At 44.0% G+C, this 26362-nt stretch overlaps 1 long non-coding RNA gene across 1 annotated transcript; it reads left to right on the top strand.

Moving 5' to 3' along the window:
• Positions 1 to 512: 512 nt before the first annotated feature.
• LOC144336451 (uncharacterized) lies at positions 513 to 26362 on the top strand. Its single transcript, XR_013408275.1, has 5 exons — positions 513 to 1656; positions 2279 to 2346; positions 10772 to 10863; positions 22516 to 22640; positions 26127 to 26362. It is a non-coding gene; the product is annotated as an uncharacterized LOC144336451 (long non-coding RNA).

Genomic DNA, 26362 nt, shown 5'->3' with positions numbered 1-26362 from the left:
GGTCCAGCTGTCCCCAGAAAGTGCACCCATTCTTTTGAGACCACATATCCCAAATTTGGACTGGGGACATGTGGTCACTACTATTTTGATATGTTGGTCTCCCACACTCCACTAGAACGCAAGCTTATTAAGAGTAAGGACTGTCTTATTCATCATTCCAAACCTGTATCATCCCTTTTCTACAACCTACACCATCCTTTAATTATAAAGTTGGTTCTACTTGCTCTCTTGTCACTTAGAGAGTTGCTATTCTTTGAAAATACAGATCCTAAAATAGCTCCATCTCTTTTCTCTCTTCCAGGCTGTGTGTGTGTGTGTGTGTGAAAATGGGTTCCAAAAATATAATTTTCTTTAATGTGTTATATGTAGCAACAGAGAAGCAAAAGGCAATAATATGCCCAGTAAGCACTGCCTACCAAACTAATTCTGAATACTTTATTGTCCTGCTGACAACTGAAGAATGGTATTTGAAAGTCAAAAATTTCACTGCTTTCACACAGTATACAAATTGAAGCTCACATGGCCAATGAAAGATATTAACCAGAGGTGTCAGTTATATAAAGAGTTTCATCACAGTGCTATATATGCGTAGCTCTCAATAAATATTATAAAGATGAAAATACTAAACATGTTTTTATAAATGACACACTAGAATTGCATATCCATACAGCAAATCCTCTAGAGTATCAGAAGAATAATTCTGGTAAATTCTTTGATTCTAAACTCTCCACTGACTTCAACAGAGATCCCAGCACCTAACATTGTCTTCCAGATTCCTCCTCCTACTGTGACAGGAGCCTGAAAGACTGATGGGAGTCAGTCTTGCTGAACTGGCACAGTCTTCAATATGCAAGGAGACCATAGCATCCTCAACCTAGAGCTCAAATCCAAGCTTTGGCGACTGGACCAAAACATCTAGATGGTTAGGTGAGGGTGAAGGGGATGGCTAATCATTTCTAGAATGGTAAGTTTCACTTGGCAGGAATTGTCTTTCATTATCCAGTAGGATTTTTAATTCTCCTCCAAAGAATTTAAATGACAAATTCAAGATAAATGAGGAAAGTGTCCTTTGGAAAATAAACATCCATCATCAGTCCCATTTGTGGGTTCCCAGGACAGCTGGTGCGAATCAAGGGGAATATGAAACATCTTCCGCATCTCTTGACTCACATCTGGCCCCAACCCAGCGCCTTCTGAGTCTAGAAGACTTTACATCTCACAGTTTCCTCTGCCGCCCCGCAGGGCTGCTTGGACAGCTGTGGCTTGCCGGCACGAAGGCCACGAAGCTGCAGATCAACCAGTGAGTATGTGTTCTGTCCTCTTCCCAACTTCCTGCACAGCCTGAGCTCCAGACGCGATGCACAGCAGAGTGACGCGGGCCGGGGTCTCTCAGTGCTAATTCTGAGCGCGGCTCCCAGAGGCCAAAGACAGGCGAGGCAGGAGCGCTGCTGCTATTGAAGGATGGAGGCATGGAATATGAACTGAAGTCCAGAGTGTCCCCCGGAAGTCTCTATATGGCAAAACCTCAGCTGGCCATCAGGATCAGGAAAAGCAAGGCAGCACGATCAGGAAAGGGGTCAGGAATGACTCTGAAAGGCTGGGCCTTGGGACAGCAGGAAGGGCTTCATGCTGAGAGCACCGGCTTGGACCATCAGAGTAAGCAGCAAGGGCTAGTGGAGCTCAGTTCTGGACACTGGGTGAGCGGGTAGAGATGTTCTGGGAACCCCCAGTCTTCACTAAGGGATCCTGGGCTCCAATTATGGTTCAGTGATTCAATGCATAGACCAGGCTCTTCTCTTGGCTGGCCGGAGTCCCAGGGGCTGGGAGCCTGGCACTGTATGATACATGCATGCATCTCCTCCTGTGCAATATACTTTGAGGAGGGAGTTTGCAGGAGGAAGAGTTGGGGGTGATAGAAAAACTTACCATTTATCTACAGTCCAGAACCCACACCTGAACTAGTAACTTAATTCTCATTTTTAAAATTTTCATTATTTTTTAGAGGTAGGGTCTCACTCTGTCGTCCAGGCTGGAGTGCAGCACTTCCTCCCCAAAGCCCTGTAAAAGTTTGAGGTTTGCAGCCTCAAACTCCTGGGCTCCTGAAGGCCCTCCCACCTCAGCCTCCTGAGTAGCTGGGATTATAAGCATGCACTATCCTCTTGCCTCAGCCTCTCCCAGGCTGGAACTACAGGCATGGGCCAATGTGCCTAGCTGTGACTTAATTCTAAACTTTACCAGATTATTAATCAATTTCTTATCTTCCTCATATTTGGCTCAGGTAAGAGATGGGGCAGTGTCTAAGGAATCTCAGTGGACTCAGCCAGGAAAGCTGCGAAGAAGCCTCAGGTATTTGTACACACATGTTCATAACAGCATTATTCACCGTAGTCAAAAGGTAGAAACAAGCCAATGCCATGGATGGATGAACGGATAAAGAAAATGTGGTCCATACATACAGTAGAGTGTGAGTCAGCCTTTACAAAGAAGGGGATTCTAAAGTATAGAAATACAATTAAAATTTTTACAAAGAAAGGGAAATCTCCCACATGCGATAACATGGATGAACCTTAAAGACATTATGCTAAGTTAAATAAAAGGACAAATACTGCATGATTCCACTTCTATGAGGCATCCAAAGTAGTGAATTTATAATATATAGTGATAGAAAGCAGAATGGGGGTTGCCAGGGGCTGGGAGAAGAGGGAAAGGGGACTGGTTTAACGGGCACAGAGTTGCAGGTTTACAAGACGCTAAGAATTCTGGAGATGGGTTGCACAACCACGTGAATGCCGTTAGCTCACAGCACTCAATAGGGAGTTACTGTTGAATGGCTACACAGTTTCAGTTTGGGAAGATAATGCATAGTGGAGATAGTTGCACGAGGAAATGAATGTACTTAGTGCCACATAACTGTACACTTGACATGGTTAAAGTGGTAGCTTTTATGTTACGGATATTTTACCAGAGTTAGGAAAAAAAAAAAACAACAAAAAATCAGGTATGGTTCCTGCAAACTCAGAACCTTTCTGTAGGGAAGCCGGCTTCCCCAGCTAGCATAGCAGCTCCTCAAAGTTTAGGAAATGGCAAAAGATAAATTAACATGTTCTCTAGTGAAAAATACAAAACCAAACTAGGAAGAAGCAGATGCAGGGGAAATAATGAGGGGATGGCACTTCTCTGAGCTTCGCCTGTGCCGGTGGCTCCCAAAGGTCAGCATGCCTCACAATACTGAGAGGGCTTGTGAAAACATGGATTGCATTTCTTTTTTCTTTCTTTCTTTCTTTTTTTTTTTTTTTCACATAAAATAGTTCAGAAAAGATACATTTGCCTTTCTAACAAGTTCCCAGGTGATGCTGATGTTGTCATTCAGATACCACACTTTGAGAACCGCTGGCCTATCCAAATCTCTTTAAACTATGAAAACCATATTCAAGGGGTTCTCAAATTTCCGTAAGAGGATTTACCTGCAATGTTTGCTGTAATTCCAGATTCCTAAGCCCTATAAAAATGTGTTATTTTTAAAGATCCCCCCTGCCCGGATTCTAATACAGCAGGTACTCTTTCCATAGGCTGATAAATGCTGCCCTAAGCATGCATTCATTAGCCCAGTGGTTCTCAAAGTGTGGTCTGTGGACCACCAGCCACAGCATCACCTGGGTACTAATTAGAAAACCAAACCTCAGTCCCCACCCTGACCTACTGAATCAGATACTCTGGGGGTGGAACCCAGCAATCTGCGTTTCAGCAAGCCCTTTGGGTGGTTCTGATTCATACTCAAGTTTGAGAACCACTGAGTTAGATCTTTGACAACTCTTTTCATTGATATACTGATGGTAAGCAAGAGCTTTTGGACAACGGATGGGAAGTTTCACCATGTATGTGACCAGGGCTGGCTCTGTTGCCCAGGCTGGAGTGCCGTAGCGCAATCATGGCTCACTGCAGTCTTGATTTCCCAGGCTCAAGTGATCCTCCCACGTCAGCCTTGAGTAGCTGGGACTGCAGGCGTGCACCACCATGCCTGGCTGATCTCCAATTCCTGGGCTCAAGTAATCCTTCTGCCTCAGTCTCCCAAAGTGCTGGGATTACAGGCGTGAGCCATCAAACCTGGCCTATTTTTTTTTTTTTCCATATTGGCCCAAAAATGTGATTTGTATATTCTTGGGGTTGGAAAAATTAATGAAGAGAATTAGAAATACTCTGGTACTGGAGGCCACATCTAATATAAATGATAGAAACTTCAAGGAAGGGGCCGCACAGTAGCTCACGCCTGCAATCCCAGCACTTTGGGAAGCCGAGGCAGGCAGATCACATGAGGTCAGGAGTTCGAGACCAGCCTGGCCACCATGGTGAAACCCCATCTCTACTAAAATACAAAAATTAGCCGGGCATGGAGGTGCGTGCCTGTAATCCCAGATACTTGGGAGGCTGAGGCAGAAGAATCGCTTGAACCCGGGAGGTAGAGGTTGCAGTGAGCCAAGATCACATCACTGCACTCCAGCCTTGGTGACAGAGTGAGACTCCATCTCAAAAAAGAAAAAGAAAAAGAGGCCGGGCGCGGTGGCTCAAGCCTGTAATCCCAGCACTTTGGGAGGCCGAGACGGGCGGATCACGAGGTCAGGAGATCGAGACCATCCTGGCTAACACGGTGAAACCCCGTCTCTACTAAAAAAATACAAAAAACTAGCCGGGCGAGGTGGCGGGCGCCTGTAGTCCCAGCTACTCAGGAGGCTGAGACAGGAGAATGGCCCGAACCCGGGAGGCGGAGCTTGCAGTGAGCTGAGATCCGGCCACTGCACTCCAGCCTGGGCGACAGCGAGACTCCGTCTCAAAAAAAAAAAAAAAAAAAAAAAAAGAAAAAGAAAAAGAAACTTCAAGGAGGCAAATTTTGGCTTAGTAAGAGGAATCCGTTTCTTCTGTTGGAAGGGCTGTGGCCATGAGCAAGCTGTTCTTAGGGATGTAGTGAGTGGGCTATTGTGGGAAGTAGTCGGTTTGCAGGTCATAAGCAAATCTAAGAACAAACTAGACTGGGTCAAGGGTTCCCAGATGCCTGTCTAAACAACATCAATATCAGGATCACCTGGGATTGTTAAAATCCATTCTGGAGTGGCACCCACAAAGATTCAGCTGGGGCATACCTGGGGAGGGCGACTTGCTCATTGCATCGATTCTCAGGTGATTCTGAAGCACCTGATCTGAGAATTACTAACCCAGATATATTTGATGTCCTTTCTAAATTCTTGGGCCGTAAAAAAGAGGATGGAAAGGTTAGTTGTTTTTGCTTTTGTTTTTGTTTGAGTTGGAGTTTTGCTCTCGTCACCCAGGCTGGAGTGCAATGGCGCGATCTTGGCACACTGCAACCTCCACCTGCCAGGTTCAAGCGATTCTCCTGCCTCAGCCTCCCAAGTAGCTGGGATTACAGCTGCCTGCCACCACACCCAGCTAATTTTTTTTTTTTTTTTTTTTGTATTTTTAGTAGAGGCAGGGTTTCACCATATTGACCAGGCTGGTCTCAAACTCCTGACCTCAGGTGATCCACCCACCTTGGCCTCCCAAAGTGCTGGGATAACAGTTGTGAGCCAAAGGTTCACAACCTGGCTGAAAGGTTCATTTCTAAAGGTTGGGAAGTGGGAAAAGATTAAAGAATTTTCTTCTGCAGATAAGAGGGTCTGCATTAAAAACTAGCATGGATGATGGTGTCTTCAACTGCACCAACAGTGCCTGTAAGAAATGGATTTAAACTACAGCAGAAAGGATTGCATTAAAGGAAAAAAAATGTCTTGGCAATAAGGATTATTAAACACTGGGATGAGCTAAAATAGTTGACTGTGGAAGATTCTTCTCTGGAGAATTTTTAAAGGATGCCCTTCTCATCTGTCTGGAATGATGCTGGGGGAACATTTTAAATTCCCTTCTAACCATGATTCTGATGTTCACATCCACACAACAGCACATTAAACTAATAGGGACTCTGTGCCCCTCAAGCTTATAAAAGAGTCATAAGTGGAAGCTTCTCTCACTATTAGATTTCTAGTAAAACAGAATTAGCAAGTGGTGAATAGATACAATATTAATACACTGAGAAGACCTTGGTTTCAGGAGGAGGAAAGACCAACGTCTCGTTGACCAGTCACTTAATCCTCTGTGAATGATTTCAGAGGCTTCAACTTTTTTCCACAGATTTGTCCTACGAGAACCAAGTCTCTAGTAAAGAAATATAAGAAATCAACTTCTACGCCGGGCACAGTGGCTCACGCCTGTAATCCCTGCACTTCGGGAGGCTGGGGCAGGCAGATCACCTGAGGTCGGGAGTTTGAGTCCAGCCTGACCAACATGGAGAAACCTTATCTCTACTAAAAACACAAAATTAGCCGGGCGTGGTGGCACATCCCTGTAATCCCAATTACTTGGGAGACTGAGGCAGGAGAATCGCTTGAACTCGGGAGGTGGAGGTTGCAGTGAGCCAAGATCGTGCCATTGCACTCCAGCCTGGGCAACAAGAGCAAAACTCTGTCTCAAAAAAAAAAAAAAAAAGAAAGAAAGAAAAGAAATCAACTTCTACCTGATCATATCTTTCTGTGGTTCTGATTTTAAGTTACAATTGGAATTAGACATCAAGGCAAAGGTTGCTGAAAAGGGAAGATCTTAAAGTAAAAAGGGAGCCAGGAAGGAAGCCTCTGAACAAACACAGATAGGAATAGCAGCTTGAGAGTACAGGCCCCCACCCTGGATATAAAGTGGGGAGCTGACACAGTGCCAGGACAGAGGCGTCAGACCCAGCAGTGAACCCAGCTGGGGACGAGGCCAGAAGAGACACAGCCATCACGGGGTTTAAATCTCTTAAGCGTTTCTGATTCCGGAAAGATTGTCTTAGTCAGATGCTCGCATTTTTTCAGTAGGCGGCACACCCAAAACTGATGTAGAGGCGGGGCGAGTTGGCTCACACCTGTAATCCCAGCACTCTGGGAGGCCAGGCCGGGAGGACTGCTTGAGACCAGGAGTTTGAGACCAGCCTGGGCAGCATGACAAAACTCCATCTCTACAAAAAATACAAAAGTTAGTCAGGCATGCTGGCATGTGCCTGCAGACCCAGCTACTCAGATGGGAGAAGCACCGGAGCCCGAGGTAGTCAAGGCTGCAGCGAGCTATGATCACACCACCACATTACAGCCTGGGCAACAGAATGAGACCGTGTCTCAAACAAACAAACAAACAAACAAAAAACGGATGTAGAGTTTATGAAATCCTTTCAGTCTGTTCAGAAACTCCAGGAGGCTCCTGTGAAGAAGCAGCTTTGTAATGTGCAGCATTGTGGTTTAAAATGTTTGCTTGGGCCTGATGTGATGGCTCACACCCGTAATCCCAGCACTTTAGGAGGCTGAGTGGGGAGAATCGGTTGAAGCCAGGAGTTCGAGGCCAGCCTGGGCAACATAGTAAGACCCTGCCTCTACAAATTAAAAAAATTACCTGGGCATGGTGGCACAGGCCTATAGTCCTAACTACTCAGGAGGCTGAGGCGAGGATTGCTTGAGCCCAGGATTTAGAGCTGTGATCATGCCACTGCACTCCAGCCTGTGCAACAGAGCAAAATCCTGTCTCCAAAAATTTTAATTTAAAAAAGTTTGGAGGCCAGGCATGGTGGCTCACACCTGTAATCCCAGCACTTAGGGAGGCTGAGGCACGCGGATCACTGGAGGCGAGAAGTTTGAGAAAAGCCTGGCCAACATGCTGAAACCCCGTCTCTATAAATAATACAAAAATCAGCCAGGTGTGGTAGTGCACATCTGTAATTCCAGCTACTTGGGAGGCTGAGGCACGAGAATTGCTTGACCCTGGGAGTTGGAGGTTGCAGGGAGCCGAGATCTTGCCACTGAACTCCAGCCTGGGTGACAGAGTGAGACTTTTTTCAAAAAAATAAAAAATAAAAATAAAAAAAGGTTGGCCCTGAAGTCAAGTGACTTGGATTAAAACCTTCCTCTACCACTCGACTATGGGTGTGATTCTCAACATCTCTGAGCCTCAATTTCCTTATTTGAAATAGGAGGACTAATTAGAACTGGGTTATTGAGGTGATTTTAGGAGATAATGACTGTGTACAGGGGCAGGCAATGGTCAGTGCTCGACATATGTTAGCTTGCCACCATTTCTCTACAGAACTGTGTGGCTAAACTCTCAGGTTCCCTAAAGCAGTGCCTCTCAAATGCTAGGGTAAGACCTGGCACCAGTCTGTGACAAAGTTTTCAGCATTCCTTGACAAACGGGAGAAGTGAGGAGAATGTTGTGTGTGCAGGGTGGCATTTAGTGGCCACGGACAGTCTTCTTTCTTGGGAAGTAATGCTCTTTCCTCTGAGGATGTACAATGTCCTTTGCTTTTAGAAGTAATGATCATAGGAGAAGATATTTTTAAGTTTCATGTTCTTTGCAGCTTTACATTAGTCTTTACTTTTTTCTTCCTGGACCATGAAATCCAAGGGTCCTGAAACCATTTGAAAGGATGTGAGAAAATACAGAGGGGTGGGCTGGGCAATGGCTCAGTGATTCTGCCTGGTGGTCCAAGGGCGCGAGCATGGCAGGTGTATCTTCTACTTCTCTTACCATCACAGACTTTTCTTCGTGCCTCTCATATTCTTCCTTCTCATGTTTTTTGTTCCTTCACCAATTTCTTCCTCTCACTGGGTATGTTTCTAACTGTATTCTCCCTCTTGCTTTTGCTTCAGCCTGTTAGGCTATTTTCTCTTGTTTGTGGCATTCCCCCCCACTCTTTTCATGTCCTGTTTCTCCTCCCCCTCACACACTTTAGATTTGTTTCTGGTTTTGCACCTGATTATTGTTTTGAGCCATAAGTGTTACATCCCCAGGGCTGCCCATGCACCCAGGCGACAGTGGTGGGGGACAGGTACAGGCTGTGTGCAGTGAAGCAGACATCGTGTTCGTCCCCTCCAGACAGGGGTTTGTGCTGAGATAGGACAACAAACGTGGCCCTTTCCTAGTCTGTTTTCTGTTACTTGTTTTTAGTAAAACAAAATACTGGAGATTGGGTAAATTATAAATAAATGAAATTTATTCTCACATTTCTGGAGGCTGGGAAGTCCAAAAGCACGGCACTGGCATCTAGCAAGGGCCTTCTTGCTGCATCATCACATGGCAGAAAAACAAGTGAGCACCCAAGACAGAGAGATCAAATTGGGCCAAACTCATTCTTTTTTTTTTTTTTTTTTGAGATGGAGTCTCATTCTGTTGCCCAGGCTGGAGTGCAGTGGCACAATCTTGGCTCACTGCAACCTCCGCTTCCCAGATTTGAGCAATTCTCCTGCCTCAGCCTCCAAAGTAGCTGGGATTATAGATGCCCGCCACCACATGCAGCTAATTTTTGTATTTTTAGTAGAGGTGGGGTTTCACCATGTTTGCCAGGCTGGTCTTGAACTCCTGACCTCAAGTGATCCTCCTGCCTTGGCCTCACAAAGTGCTGGGATTATAGGCGTGAGCCACTGGACCCGGCCAAACTCATCCTTTTAATCAGGAACCAACTCAGGTGATAACTAACCATTCCCTCAATAATGGCATTAATCCACTCATGAGGGCAGAGCTCTCATGATCTAATCACCTCTCTAGAGGCTCCACCTCTTTTTTTTTTTTTTTTTTTTTTTTTTGAGACTGAGTCTGGCTCTGTCGCCCAGGCTGGAGTGCAGTGGCCGGATCTCAGCTCACTGCAAGCTCCGCCTCCCGGGTTTACGCCATTCTCCTGCCTCAGCCTCCCGAGTAGCTGGGACCACAGGCGCCCGCCACTTCGCCCGGCTAGTTTTTTGTATTTTTTAGTAGAGATGGGGTTTCACCGTGTTAGCCAGGATGGTCTCGATCTCCTGACCTCGTGATCCGCCCGTCTCGGCCTCCCAAAGTGCTGGGATTACAGGCTTGAGCCACCGCGCCCGGCCGAGGCTCCACCTCTTAATACTGTTACGATGGCCCTTATATCTCAACATGAGTTTTGGAGGAACCTTCAAACCACAGCAGCTTTTCAGATGGTTCTGTCTCCACATTCATGACATGTCCTTCATTAATTAAAACATTCCATTTTAGCAGTGAAGACCATTCCTCCGGTGGTTGCATTTTTTTCCCCAGAGAGAACCAGCTAGGCCAACTCATCACAGTTTGCCTGGGACTTTCCCGGTTTTAGCACTAAAAGTTCCACAACCTGGGCAACCTCTGGCAAGCTGGCACAGTTGATCACCCTAGAGCCAGTGGTGAACCCCCTACTAGACTGTTGGTCGAAGATTAGGCACAGGTAGGTCTAAGTTCAGCTAATGAAACCGATCAGGAGAGATTTCTGGGATCATTTAACCCATACAGGGGCTGGGATCATTTAACCCAGAGCAGAGAAAGCTGAGGTGAGGACGGGAGGGGGCTATTTTGGTAACAACCTTCACGTGTGTTTGCTGGGTGTGCTTGGACGTGTGTCCAGCTGCAGCCCATCTCCACCCGAAATCAGAGCCAGAGGAAATGGATGGGAGTGGAGCCCGAATTTACTCACAAAGTTGAATTTCCTGCCAGTAAGTATTCTTAGACACTAGAATGAGTTTCTAAGACAGATTAGGCATTGTCCTTGGCGGTCCTCAGCACAGTAAATTCCTGAGGGCTTTAAGAGTTTAGGTGTGGCCCAAGAGCTGAGGGGGTGGGCAAAACATATTTCCAAGATTGCTTCCAACCCTAGGACTCTGTTTCCATCTACCCACCAATTATGGCTCTGATTATTTTTCTTGTCCTCTTTTGCCCCTAGTTAAACCTTATGAGGAGCAAGAAAAAAGTGGTTTGATTATAGTCTCCTTAAGGAACCCGTGAAGCTTCCCCACAGCGTGATCGAGAGGAAAGGTTAGCATGTTTGTTTGTTTTTCCCTAAGGAATGCTTACATTTAGAAGAGATTATTTATTGCTCAACTTAATAACAGCAATATTAGCAATTTAAAACAAGGAGATTTTCCCTGTAAGCCTACTAATCCAACAGACTAGCCCACCCCACTTTTCTTCCCACTCATCATTCTGAGGTTTTTGTTTTTTTCTTTCTTTCTTTCTTTTTTTTTTTTTTTTTTTTTTGACAGAGTCTTGTTCTGTCACCCAGGCTGGAGTGCAATGATGCGATCTCGGCTCAGTGCAACCTCCGCCTCCTGGCTTCAAGCAATTCTCCTGCCTTAGCCTCCCGAGTAGCTGGGACTACAGGCACATGCCACTACGCCTGGCTAATTTTTGTATTTTTAGTAGAGATGAGGTTTTGCCATGTTGGCCAGGCTAGCCTCAAAGTCCTGACGTCAAATGATCCACCTGGTTTGGCCTCTCAAAGTGCTGTGATTACAGGCAAGAGCCACTGCACCCGGATCCTCCCCAGGTCTTCTTAGTATTTAACTTGGCATCCAACTTGACTCATTTAGGATTCTTACATTACAGAAATTGGACCTTATGGAGTAATTAAAGTAAAGCAAAGCAAACCAAACTAAAAGGAAATCCTAGTTAATTGAGTTATTTCTAATTTTTGAAATCAGCTTGTTTTCCTTCATGGAATTGTCTCACATTCTGGGCAATCAAGCTGAGCCATCTGGTGAACAGTTGTTTCCAATCGATAGGCTGAGGTTGGCGATGGGTTCTTATTGTTTTAGGGATTTTTCCCTTTCATATAAACAGTTTCCTTTGTTGAAATTGAGCCCCTGCTACACCAAACCTGAGCATCTCTTTCCACTGTGCTATTCTTTTTTTTTTTTTTTTTTTGAGACTGAGTTTCACTTTTGTTGCTCAGGCTGGAGTGCAATGGCACCATCTTGGCTCACCATGACCCAGGCTGGAGTGCAACGGCGCAATCTTGGCTCACCGCAACCTCTGCCTCCCGGCTTCAAGCGATTCTCTTGCCTCAGCCTCCTGGGTAGCTGGCATTACAGGCATATGCCACCACGCCTGGCTAATTTTTGTATTTTTAGTAGAGACAGGGTTTCACCATGTTGGTCAGGCTGGTCTCAAACTCCCGACCTCAGGTGATCTGCCCGCTTCAGCCTCCCAAAGTGCTGGGATTACAGGCATGAGCCACCATGCCCGGCCTCCACTATGCTATTCTTAATTTGTGACTCATCCCTGATCCCAGGCCACCAACTCTGAGGTCAGATGCTGACAGTGTAAACTCTGGGTGATCTCATCAGCTCCCCACAGAAGTTCCTTGACTTCTGTCTATCCCTGTGCTGACACAGTTCCCACTCCAGCCCACCACACTCGCACCCAGAGTCTTATCCGGGTTACTCTGTGTGTTCACAAACTCAAATGGCTATGAAAAGCTTAGCCAGTGGTAACCAGAGTAACAGGACTTCGGCCAGGAAAAATCCTAAACTCAGAGAACAACACCTTGATTCTTGCACGAGTGGTTTTTTCAGGTAAGAATATAAAATAGTTTTAGTTTCACCTTTGGATATAAAGTAGATGAAATACATTATGCTCAAAAGAGGTATAATTGTATGAGGCCCTGAATAGATACTGATTTTATCTTTAAACAAGTGGTTGTTAAAAAGCAGCAAGGCCATACAGCAGGATGCAATGTAGAAACCAGTAAAGGGTTTAATACGATGCCTTTCATTACATGATTTAAACAACAAGCCTGGGATTTTTCCCCACATGGATTCTTCCTTTAAGAAGGAGAACAATGCCTTTTGTCTTGTTTTGATTTCCACTGGGTATCCATTTAGAGTTACAGGTTAATAGTGATATTAGTGACACTAGCAGAACGTTGCCAAAATTGGGGGAAGTCACTGTATTTTGTATCCTTTTTACATAGAGGAGGCTCTTCCTTTTTGTTTTTATTTTTTCTGCTTGGTTTTCCATACCAAAGCTCTATCCGTAAAACTCATGCAGTCATCATAAGCAGTAGGTACACTGATGAAACAAATGTTCTGATTTAGTTTCATTATAGTCTTTTAATGACCCATGCCCAATCTTACTCTCTTCCCATGAGTACCCAGGTTTTAGTTTACTTCTTTTTTTTTTTTTTTTTTTTTTGAGACAGGGTCTTGCTTGTCACCCAGGCTGGAGTACAGTGGCGTGATCACAGTTCACTACAATCTCAGCCTCCTGGGCTCAAGTGATCCTCCTCCTCCTCCTCCTGAGGAGCTGGGACCACAGGCACATACCACCACCCCCAGCTGATTTTTAAATTTTTTTTTTAGAGATGGAGTCTCACCATATCATCCAGGCTGGTCTTGAGCCCCTGGCCTCACGCAATCCTCCTGCCTTCAAGCAGTCCTCCTGCCTCAGCCTACCAAAGTGCTGGGACTATAGGTGTGAACCACTGCATCCGACCAGTGCCTATGTTTTAATGTGTGTTCTTCCAACTCGCCTTCCATACCTTCATATACATAACATCATCTATATAATATAGACTTTAATTTACCAGTAGGCATTGTGCTAGACATCTCATTCTACTGATTTTCTTCATTCAATGTGTTTTTGAGATCTAGCCATGTTGATAGAAGTAAATCTTACTTACTGCCCTGGCTGCCTTCTGGTTTTCCCATCCTATGAATATACCGCATTTTCCTTATCCACTCTGCCACTAAAGGATAGCTTACAGTGGCAGATGATGCTACTGCAAACTGGCATAAATCTCTTTGTGTGTCTGTCAGAAAGAACACGACAGTGTACATATGTGCATGTTTTCACAAAATGCTTCCCAACTGACCTTCACAAATGACAACAGAAGGTGACTCCTGCCCATCTGCAGTGTAATGAGGAGTTTCATTTCCCCATGTCCCTGTCAGCACTTGATATTATACAACTTTTTATTTCTTGCCATTCTAATAGTTGTAAGGGAACAGCTCAATGTTAACATAATCTGTATTGTTTTGATTACTCATGAGTTTGAGAGTCTCTTCGCCTATTTATTAACTACTCCAGTTTTACTTCTCTGCATTTCTTATTCATGCTTTTTTTGCCTACTTCAAATTTTTTTTTTTGCAATTGCAAGTGTCCTTAGATTTTTTACATTTTAATCCTCGGTCCTGGTTCTGCAAAATATTTTCTTCCAGCCCATCTCCTGTCTGTTACCTTTCATCTAGGGTGTTTACTTTTGATGTTGTTACATTCATTAATTTTTCCTTTGAGATTTACACTTTTTGTGCCCTGCTTGAATCAGTTAGCTTTTGCTATGTAACAAACCACACCAAAGCACAGTGACTTAAGCCAACAATGATTCATTGCTGTGGGATTGATTGCTTCTTCTGAACGGGGCCTGATGGGCGGGGGCTGGATGATCTGGGGGTCTCACTCACATCACAGCCCCAGCTGGGACGGCTGGGCCTCTTACTCCACACGCCTTTCACCCTCCAACAGGGCAGCCCAGGGTTCCACCCATGGTGGCTCCGGGTTTCCAGCAGCAGGAGAGGGCAAGCCTGGTGGACCTGGGCTTTCCAAGCCTCTCCTTCTTCACATTTGTTAAAGCCCAATGGACCAAAACAGGCCACATCCCCCACCTCCTTTTGGGAGAAGCTGCCAGTGTAGTTGTTATTTTTCTCAACTACAGTACCACTCCAAGCTTATAAAGATGTTTCTTCTAGCCGGGTGCAGGGGCTCATGCCTGTAATCCCAACACTTTGGGAGGCTGAGGTGGGAGAATCACTTGACATCGGGAGTTCAAGACCCACTCTAGGCATCATAGTGAAGCCCTGTCTCTAAAAAACAATTAACTGGGCGTGGTGGCTCATGCCTGTAGTCCCAGCTACTGGGGAGGCTGTGCCAGAAGGATCACTGGAGCCCAGGAGGTCAAGGCTGCAATGAGCTATGATCACACCACTGCATTCCTCCCTGGGCAACACAGCAAGACTCTGTCTTTAAAAAAAAAAAAAAAATAGTTCTTCTAGATTTCCTATTAGTAGTTTTATAGTCTTAAAACTATTTGGCATTTCTTTTTTTTATATTGTTGTGCTTTTTTAATTCATTGAAATAAATTATTTAAATCTTTATAGTCAGTAAATATTAATATATTTGTTATGTATCAATATAATTATACATTATCATATATTGTTTAAATAAATTTCAGCTAGGCACAGCGGCTCATGCCTGTAATCCCAGCACTTTGGAAGCCCAAGGCAGGTCGATCACTTGAGGTCAGGAGTTTGAGACCAGCCTAGCCAACATGGTGAAACCCCAGCTCTACGAAAAATACAAAAATTAGCCAGATGTGGTGACGGCCACCTGTAATCCCAGCTACTTGGGAGGCTGAGTAAGCAGAATTGCTTGAACCTGGGAGGCAGAGATTGCAGTGAGCCGAGATCATGCCACTGCACTCCAGCCTGGGTGACAGAGCGAGGCTCCGTCTCTAAAATAAATTTAAATTTAAATTTTATTTAAATCTATTTGTTTTTCTGCAGAGTGAACGACAATTCCTGAGATATATTTATTGTACCTGCCTTTCCCCTCTGATCTGTGATGCCACCTCTATCATACGCCAATTCTCCATGTACATGTGATTCTGTTTCTCTTTTTTTTGGTGGTGGGGGTGGTTTTTTGTTGTTGTTGTTGTTGTTGTTGTTGTTTTTAAAAAAACAGTCTCACTCTGTCACCCAGGAGTGCAGCGACGGAATCTTGGGTCACTGCAACCTCCACCTCCCAGATTCAAGCGATCCTCCTGCCTCAGCCTCCTGAGTAGCTGGGATTACAGGTGACCACCAACATGCCCAGCTAATTTTTGTGTTTTTAGTAGAGATGGGGTTTTGCCATGTTGACCAAGCTGGTCTCAAACTCCTGACCTCAAGTGATCCACCTGCCTCGGCCTCCCAAAATGCTGGGATTATGGGCATGAGCCACCACACCCACCTACGTGATTCTGTTTCTAAACTTCCTGTTCTGCCCATTAGCACATTATCTTGCCATATGTTTATGCTTTGTAATGTGGGTTACTGTCTAATAGAGCTAGTCCTTTGCTTTTGTTTCTCAGAATTCCCTTGGCTATTTGTGGACTTTTCTTTTTTTTTTTTTGAGGTGGAGTCTCGCTCTGTCGCCCAGGCTGGAGTGCAGTGGCCGGATCTCAGCTCACTGCAAGCTCCGCCTCCCGGGTTTATGCCATTCTCCTGCCTCTGCCTCCCGAGTAGCTGGGACTACAGGCGCCCGCCACCTCGCCCGGCTAGTTTTTTTGTATTTTTAGTAGAGACGGGGTTTCACCATGTTAGCCAGGATGGTCTCGATCTCCTGACCTTGTGATCTGCCCGTCTCGGCCTCCCAAAGTGCTGGGATTACAGGCTTGAGCCACCGCGCCCGGCCTACTGGACTTTTCTTTATACATTTTAGAATTACTTTTTCCAATTTACAGATCATCTTGAGATTTTGATTAAAATGACATTGACTTAGACATTAATTTAGGGAGCATTAAAATCTATTTGGTGCTAAGTTTGCCCATCATTAGACATGATATATATCTCTGTTTACTTAGTTGTTCTTTTATACCCTTTATTAGAATTTTTCTCCCATAACTTTGTGTGGGTTTGTTATTGTCAGGTTAATTTATAGATACTTTCTAGTTTTGGGGATTTGACAGTATCAAGCAGTGTTGCTACTCCACCCTTGCATCTCACCAGATTTCAAATGGTGTAGATGTGGCCTAATGGAATTCTTACAATATTGTAATAAAACTCTGAGTAAAAAGCATGTTATCCAGGGTTTATATTAATATTTGAGATTACATCATTTATCATGCCTTCTAAAATGTACCAAATGATTCACTTCAAAATGAAATCAGCCTGCTGAAGTATTCACCCAAGAGATTTTAATAGATTTTTCTTTCCCAGTAATGCAGGAGGTCAGTTCTCAGTAAAACACACAAAGGCATAAGGTCATGAGCTATTCTCTCTGAAATCTCCTTCATTTCAGCAGCTCTCAAGTGTTAGAATTAATTGCTCAGCTGGAAGAACTGGGACCCAGAGAACTTTCAAAAACCAGCCAGATGGGAGAGAGTTTTACGACACACATGGACTTACACCCTAGCAACAAAAAGACCAAAGGGGGAAAAAGCTCACATTTCCACTGTCAGCACCGCGCCTGTAATTTTCCTTTGTTTTAGGGGATAAAACTGAGACAGATGAAGGGCTAAACTTAATATACCTGAATTTTTCATAGTGTTAGGTACTAGGGGTTGTCATTATTTGCTCAGAAAAAGATGAGAATTGTCATTTTTGCATAGAAGAAGGAATATAATGAACCTTTCGAGAAACACGTTTTGACAGTTTGAGAAGGTTTTGTCCTTGGGACACATCAACATGTTTAGCAGAATGATTACCTGGTCTAGAGAGCAAATACTACATGCATTATTTTGTTGTTGTTGTTTAAGACGTTTTTTCATGCCTGGCATGGTGGCTCACACCTGTAATCCCAGCACTGTGGGAAACCAAGGCAGACAGATTGCTTGAACTCAGTAGTTCAAGATCAGCTTGGGCAACATGTGGTCTTGCGATGTTACCCAGGCTGGTCTTGAAAAAATAAAAAATTAAGTGGACATGGTGACGTCAGCCTTTAGTCCCAGCTCCTCAGGAGGCTGAGGTGGGAGGACTGCTTGAGCCCAGGAGGTTGAGGCTGCAGTGAGCTGTGATTGTGCCAGTCCACTTCAGCCTGGGTGGCAGAGCAAGACTGTATCTCAACAAATAAAAATTTAAAAAAAGGACTTTTCCTTATTTTTACATTTTTTGTTTTCATTGCATTTGTACTGCATTTTTAATCCCCCTTTTTTGCATTCATTTTAAATATCTAGATCCACTGCAAGTGCTTCTGTCGATGCGAAGGCATGACATAGTAGATTCTCAGTTGCTCAGTTCAAAGCACTAACATGCCACTTAGTCAAAGAACCTTAGGCAAGCCACACTGACACAGAAGGGGTTTAGATCAGCAGTCTCCAACTCTTTTGGGACCAGGGACCGGTTTTGTGGAAGATAATTTTTCCACAGATGCGCTGGTTGGGGGTGATGGATTCCAGATGAAACTTATCCACCTCAGATCATCAGGCATTAGGTTCTCATAAGGAGCATGCAATCTAGATCCTTCCCAGTTCACAGTAGGGTTCGCACTCCTATGAGGATCTAATGCCACTGCTGATCTGACAGGAGGCGCAGCTCAGGCGGTCCTGCTTGCTCACCTACCACTCACTCCTCTGTGGCCCCGTTTCTTCCAGGCCGCAGACCAGTACTGGTCCATGGCCTGGGAGTTGGGGACCCCTGGTTTAGATGAACCCAAATGTCTTCTCAATCACTAAGATTCTCAATAGCTTCTTGAACTCTTGAGCTTTGGAGATCATTCTCGAAGTTTCTATAAATAAAAGTGGAAATCAGCCACCTCCTTAAAACCAGTGAGAGGCTTAGAGAGCACAGTAATCATGATATTTCTGTAATCCCCCCAGAACCAAATTGGAAATGGCCAGGACACTGAGGCATTCACATGATAGCGAGGAGCAAAGTGCAGGCCTAATGTGTCCTTCCAAAGTCCACATTTCTTCTGCTAGCAATTGCTTAAATTGCCACAGAAATTGAAATGGATAAGAATTTTGGTTTGTCAACAAGATAAAAAGCTCACAGATAAAGTGAGTTATCTGCTTCTTGTTCGGACCAAAAGGTGACTTTACCAGAAATTATGCCGGACATCTAGGGAATTAATCTGGATGAGTGAGCTCAGCCTGATATAAAGATGCTTCAATGCCCTTCTTAGCAATGATGCTGAAATAGCAACAGCTTTAGCTTGCTGAGGCAATAACAGCTGCCAGGGGAAAAAAAGAGAGAAATGAGAAAAACAAAGCCATTCTGAGGTATGAGGTAGCAGTTAAGAGAATCTCCCCTTGAAGGGCTTACAAGCAATCAATCAACCAATATCCATTTATTACCTACTAATCAAGACATCAGATCTGTATTCTCTACCTTCCAGGAGCTTATGATTTACGTAACAGCTACCACCTCTTCTCCAGACTAAAGAACCCCAGTGCCTGCGCCTCTTTCTGACATTGCACCTCACCCCTTAAATCCATGGATAGCTCCAAGCCCATATGTCTTTGCATTATTTGATGTTTGGTTTTTCTGTTTTGTTACTATTATTTTTGAGGCAAGGTCTCACTCTGCCACCCAGGCTGCAGTGCAGAGGCGTAATCATGACTCACTGCAGCCTCAACCTCCCAGGCCCAAGTGATCCTCCCACTTAGCCTCCCGAGTAGCTATGACTACAGGTACACATCACCACGCCTGGCTAATTGTTGTGTTGTGTAGAGATGGGTCTTGTGATGTTGCCCAGGCTGGCCTCAAACTCCTGAGCTCAAGTGATCCACCCTCCTTGGCCTCCCAAAGGGTTGGGATTACAGGCATGAGCCACCATGCCTGGCTATGTTTGATTTTTCGATCCCTTTGAATTCTCAGGTCCCCATCTTGGGAATCCACCCCGCTGTTGGCTTTAGCTGCCTGTGTCCTGGCGTATTTCTGGCGAATCATTTTTTGTTCTTGGAATCCACTTCAATTGCTGTTGTGTTCGCCTTTCCAACTTCATCACACATTTAGCCCCTAGTCCTGTTGAATTCTGCAGCCCAAGGCCTTCTATGCTACTGTGGCACTCTGAGGCTTCCCTGCTGACATCCTTGTGGCCCCAGCCTAGCCCCATCTATTGGTTGAAGCTCGTCTGCAGCCTGTCCTCTCCTGGAACGTGACTCTTCCTTGTACTCATAAATGTACCTTGACACAACAAATGTGGTTTTGAGTCCCTGCATCTCTCTGTCAGGTCATGCACCACTGGACATGCCCACTGTAGTGTCCAGAAAGTAGCTTGCTGTTGTTTGAGCAGAGAAGACCAGAGAAAGAGCAATCTCTCCTTTGTTCTTGGAACCTGCTTCCTCAGGGCTCCAACTGAGGAATCAAACGGAGACCTTTCTCGAGTTAAAACTATAGAGATAATGTTATTAGAGATAAAAGGTTCCAGATGAAAGAGAAATTGGCTTCCTCCAGAAGTGAAGAGTTTTCTCTGGAAGATGAGGCAATGGTGACAAGAGAAATACTCATTCTTTGATGCCTAGCCAGCAAGAGGACACATTTCCCAAAAGTCAACATCTGTGTGGGGGTCGGGTGCACGAAGCACAGCACTGAGTGATTATCAGGGGAGACACAGTAGTTCAAATTTAATTTCAATTTCTTTAGCCCATCATCCGCTTCCTCCTTAGCCCTGTTAGTGACACCGTCAAACGGCCAGTCACCAGATTTGGAAAACCTCCCTTCACCCTAATAAAAAACCATTGAGTATATCTGTAAAATGTGTCACCCCTTTGACCCCTCATTATCGCTCACATAGACCAATGCAATAGCTTCTTAACCCTCAAATTCTAACCCCAGCCTTGCCTTCCCCTGCTCCACTCTAACACAATGGCTTCCCTTCACCTTAAGAAAGGAAGTTCATACTTCTTAGTACAATAGTCCGAGTTCCCCCCAGTTGGGCATCCCCCTCCTTCATCAGCATGTGCCCTATGAAATACAGTCAGGAATGGCCAGATGTTTTCCTTTATCTGATCTGATGTTGTAACTCTCGTGTTAATTTCTGTGTCTGGTATAATAAATGACTCACTACTTAAACATGCCCTATATTTCTACCTGGGGCCTGAGCTCATGTTATTCCCGTGCCTGAACGGCCCTCCTGTCACCTCCTATGTCCTCTCAAGCTAACCTCAAACGTTCAGCAAGTCAGAACAATTCTTCTTGTGTTGTAACAATGGCATTTAACATCTTTTGTCTTGTTTTGCATAGGGTTGCTTATATGTCTTTCTCTTCTACTTGCTTATAAGCCTTTCGCATCCAGAGAAATGTAACCCTCCTCCTTATGGTTGCCACAGTCATTGGTCATTATAGACACTCAAGGAATGTTTCTTGGAATGAATCTGCCCAAATATGGAACCTGAAAGCCTGGTTCCAAAGCTTGATACTTACACACACCTACTTATACTATAGGCATGTCTGTATACATGGACATTTAGGCACACATGAACACCCACACACGCATGCCTACAGCTGTGCCCTTGCACACACTCATGTACACTCACATACAGGCTCATATGCAAACTCAACGCACACCAAACTTGCACACAGGCAAACCTATACACACATTCACACACACATACATGCAAACTCTGATATATATGCATACATATATGTACATTTGTTCAGCCGCACACACATGCGCACATATATGCCTGATCATGCACACACACTTTATCATCTCTATGAAAGACTAGCTCTGCCAAGGATGTTTGGGTGTGCAATGGTGAGGGACTCAAGACTGCAATCCCTAAGGGAGGGAAGGCATCAGGGTAGGTAGGATTTGGAAGTGACTTATTTTCCACAACGAATAGTTCCTTCAGGAGGAAGGGGCTCTATTTCTGTAACATCTGGCTCTCTCTCTACCTCTGCTCAGAGAAGATGGAATGATTTAGCTGATAAGAAATTTAGAGAGAACAAACTGGTGTAGTTGGCTCAGCCCCTCTCTGGTTTCCTCCTTAGAGCTACCCTGCCATCAGAGGGCAGGAGTCGGGGGTGGGCTGGAGCAGGGCAGGTCCAGGGTGGGAGGCTGCCGTAGTCCAGGCTGCTGTGAGGGGGGTTCAGTACTGGGAGATTTATTTGCTCACAGATATAAGCCATCTTTTCACCATCAGCGTAAGAAAGTGGTATTATAGCCTCGACTTGTCATCTCTCTCACTTCCTTTCCTTTTCCTTTTCCTCTTTCTTTCTCTTTCTATCTCATTCTCCTTCTCCTTTCCTTTTCCTTTTCCTTTTCCTCTTCCTTCCTTTTTCCCTTTCCTTCCCTTCCCTTTTCTTTTCTTTTCTTTCCTTTTCTTTTCTTTTCTTTCAAGGCAGAGTATCGCTCTGTCCCCGAGGCTGTAGTGCAGTGGCATGATCTCAACTCACTGCAACCTCCGCCTCCGGGTTCAAGCAATTCTCTGCCTCTGCCTCCCTAGTAGCTGAGATTACAGGTACCCACCACCACACCGGGCTAATTTTTGTAGCTTTATTAGAGATGGGATTTCACCATCTTGGCCAGGCTCATCTTGGCCACGCTGGTCTTGAACTCTTAACCTCGTGATCCATCCACCTCAGCCTCCCAAAGTGCTGGGATTACAGGTGTGAGCCACCGCACCTGGCGTCTTTCTTTTCTTTTTTGAGACAGGGTCTCACTCTATCACCCAGCCTGAATACAGTGGCACGATCACAGCTCACTGCAGCCTCAACCTCCCAAGCTCAAGCAATCCTCCTGCCTCAGCCTCTTGAGTAGCTGGGACTACAGGCATGCACTACCATGCTTGGCTTTTTATTTTTTGTCGAGACAGGTGTCTCTCTATATTACACAGGCTGGTCTCAAACTCCTGGCTTCAAGCAATCCTCCCAACTTGGCCTCCCAAAGTGCTGGGATTACAGGTGTGAGCCACCGCATCCAGCCACTTTGTTTCTTAATTGGTTCGTAATCACGTAGTGAGGAAATGTTGTCTTTTGGAATCCCTCAAAGACCCTAACAGAAGTGGAAAACCAAGGGCAGAACCTGAGTAAATCGCCGCATCTCTACTCTGATCAGGCAACTTCAAATTCGCATAAGGGAAAGAGGCTAAGGAAACTCCCTCTCCGTGTCAACTGGTAAGTTTATTTACTGCCTGTGATGTATAAGACAACACTGTAGGTATTTGGTGACCCCAAAGACATATATGCTTCTTGGCATTTCCAGGACTTGGAATCCCACTGAACCAAATATCCATATTTACCTCTGTGTGTTTACCACCGGTTGTGCTGGTAAGGTTCTTGCTCTGCGGGCTTCAACTGCCCAGGGAGTTCAAACCCTGGGATATTCATTTTCCTCCCCTGGGTATGACATCATCATGTTGGTCACACCTCAGGCATCTCATCCAGCAAGAACTGTGCTTTCTTCATTGTAGTGAAATACTTAGGAAGACGTGACAACCAACCCTATGTTTCAGCAGAACACACAAATCTAGGGTGAAATGGTTCCTCTCTTCATCTCACTGTTAAACTCCATGCTGTATTCGGTTTCCTATTCTTTAGCAGTGATTACGGCGAGGCAAACTTAGGGCCCGTGGGGAAAGGTTAAAGCAAGGGAGATTATTGTAGGGAGAAAGCTGAAGAGCAGGTTCACCAGCGTGGAATCCAGGACCACGGGGTAGTTATTTGACAGTGAGTGACCAGCTAGTGTTCATCTCCACTAAGGAAAGGAGAGGAAGTAACCGTAGGCTGTGGCAGAGGGGTTGAGTCTTGGAAAGGGAGACACAGGGACTCAGTGGAACTGCCTTGTCTTGAGAGCTTGACAATTAGGGTCACTTTTAGTCTGCCTGGGACAGTTGGCATTACTCTTCAAATAAGTCTCAGAAAGAAATAACAAACTCATGGCACCAAAAACATTTGACCAAACCCATTCTCATCAAAAGACGGTTTTTTGTTTCTGTTTTGCCCTGGGGAATCCAGTCATTACTGCCTTCTTTCCAGGAACCACTCAAATATGAGTAATACTGTGAAACCTGTTCATATGAACATTACAATTATTTTTATCTCCAGTTAAGAGCAGTGCCCATCTTAGAAGCTGGCTAAGGCTTCAGAGCAGCTTTGGAAGCAATATTTATTTGTAGAACATGTATGTATCTGTACAATTCTACCTAAGTAAAACAAATCATGTGCCATTTTGGAGATTTTGAAACTGGAATGGAAAACTCCAAATGTAAATTGTTATGCAGGTCAGGTCATGTGACAGATCCCCCACCAGACATGTCAGTCCCGTGGACAACATCCCCCAACAAGTCACCCTGGGTCCTGGGGCATCCTCCTTTCCCCTCCAGGGGGCTGAGGCCCTGCTCCTCACACCAGCTCGGTGTTTCTAAAAGTGGGACTCGTGCCACTACTTGTGTTTGAGGCAATTTTAGTGACACATATTTCATCTTTTTTTCCCTTCTTTTCTTATACGTTGAACAAAAATAATCAAAGAGTAGATATAGCAAAGAGAAGTGAGAAGAGGCTGAGAATAACATGAGCAGAGAAAAATGGCATGCATTTGCTCTTTGTAAACAAGAGGGAGAAGACTATTGAAAAAGTATGGGGAGAGGACCAAGTTAAGATAGAAGGTAAATCAGTTTGTTTGTTTGTTTGTTTAGAGACAGAGTCTCGCTCTGTCACCCAGGCTGGAGTGCAGTGGCATGATCTCGGCTCATTTCAACCTCTGCCTCCTGGGTTCAAACGATTCTCCTGCCTCAGCCTCCCAAGTAGCTGGGACTACAGGTGCACACCACCACGCCTGGCTAATTTTTGTATTTTTAGTAGAGACAGTGTTTTACCATGTTGCCCAGGCTGGTCTCAGACTCCTGACTTTAGGTTATCCACCCACCCCAGACTCCCAAAGTGCTGGGATTACAGGCATGAGCTGCCACACCCAGCCCTATAAATAGATTTAGATAAAAAATGTGGAATCTGTCAGAGAGGACCTTGGAAGCAGTAATAAATGTAATAAACAGCATGTTAGTAATAGAACATGGGCTTTGGGGAAAATGAGATGGAATACTGAGGTCAAGTTGCTTAACTCTCTGGCCATGGATGCAATGATGACTGTTTTTTATTTTTTTGCTAATGGAAAATGGGATACTGGTGATCTACAGATTGTGAGGGTGTCACAATTAATTAAATGATCACTGATGGTAGTTATGTTTCTGGCAATAACTGACAGGTTACTCTGTATCAAACTTGTTTCTGAAAACAACTTGAAAGCTGAGATAAATATAAAAACATTTTTTAGGACATTGGAGAGCTACCAAGGTACTGAGAATTTGCAATACCAAGATTAGAGTATTTTCTCCAACTGCAGTTAAAACTAAAAATAAATAACAAAAAGTTAAGGAGAAAAATCTCCATATGTTTGGAAATTAAGCAATATACTTATAATACCCGTAAGTCGAAGCAGAAATCACAACAAAAATTAGAAAATGTTTTGAATTAAGCCACAATTGAATTTCTGCATTTCAGAATTTGTGGGATTTATTTTAAAGCCAAGCTTAGAAGAAAACTTATAGCTTTAAAATGCACATATTCAAAAAGAAAGAAAAGTGAAAACTAACAATCTAAGAATCTGTGTTTCTTAGATCGTTATAAACATGTAAACATACATGTTTATAGCAGCACAATTTGTAATTGCAAAAATATAGAACCAGCCCAAATGTCCATCAATCAACAAGTGGATAAAGAAAATGTGGTGTATATATTTATTATATATATAATATATCATATAAAATATATATATACACTATGGAATACTACTCAGCCATAAAAAGGAACAAAATAGTGGCATTCTCAGCAACCTGGATGGAATTGGAGACTATTATTCTAAGTGAAGTAACTCCGCAATGCAAAACCAAACATCATATGTTCTCTCTCATATGTGGGAACTAAGCTGTGAGGACTCAAAGGCATAAGAGTAATACATTGGATTTTGGGGACTCGGGGGAAAGGGTGTGGGGGGTGAGGGATGAAAGACTACCCATGGGGCACAGTGTTCACTGCTTGAATGAGGAGTGCACCAAAATCTCAGAAATCACCACTAAAGAACTTATTCATGTAACCAAAGACCATGTGTTCCCCAAAAACCTATTGAAATAAAAAAATAAATTTAAAAAAGACTTTATCTAAATAATTTAGAAAATAATCAGAAAATCCAATCTAATTCTAAAAAGAAAGAAAAAAGCAGAAATTAGTAAAATAGAAAATAAATCTACAATCAATAAACCAACAATACCAAAAGTTGGCACTTCGAAGATCAATAAAAGACAAGACCAACTAACATAAAGAAGACAAAAATGATACAAGAATTAAAAAGAAGGACATCACAATCAAACCTACATTTAAAAAAAAATAAGATATCACGGGAAACTTTATGCCCATAAATTTGAAAATTATAATGAAATGAACAAATTTAAAAATAAGAAATGCAAAAACTAACAAAAGAACTAAAAAACTATAATAAAGCAATTAAAGCAATGAATTAAAAATGGTATGACCAAAAAAACACAAAACGAGATGGCTTCACTGGTAAATTCTACCAACATTTTCTTTTTTTTTTTTTTTTTGAAACAGAGTCTCAGTCTGTCACCCAGGCTGGAGTGCAGTGGTGTGGTCTTGGCTCGCTGCAACTCTTGCCTCCCAGATTCAAGTGATTCTCCTACCTCAGCCTCTGGAGTAGCTGGAATTACAGGTGCCTGCCACCACACCTGGTTATTTAAATTCTACCAACACTTAAAAAAACTCTTTTAAGAATAAATAAAGAGGGAATACTTCTCAACATGTTTTATGAACCAGGAAAATCTTGATGT

The sequence above is a fragment of the Macaca mulatta genome, chromosome 18, assembly GCF_049350105.2.
Source record: "Macaca mulatta isolate MMU2019108-1 chromosome 18, T2T-MMU8v2.0, whole genome shotgun sequence".
In the NCBI taxonomy this organism is placed as follows: Eukaryota; Metazoa; Chordata; class Mammalia; order Primates; family Cercopithecidae; genus Macaca; species Macaca mulatta.
Note: the sequence above shows the minus strand (reverse complement) of the source record. Positions and strands in the feature narration are given on the sequence as shown.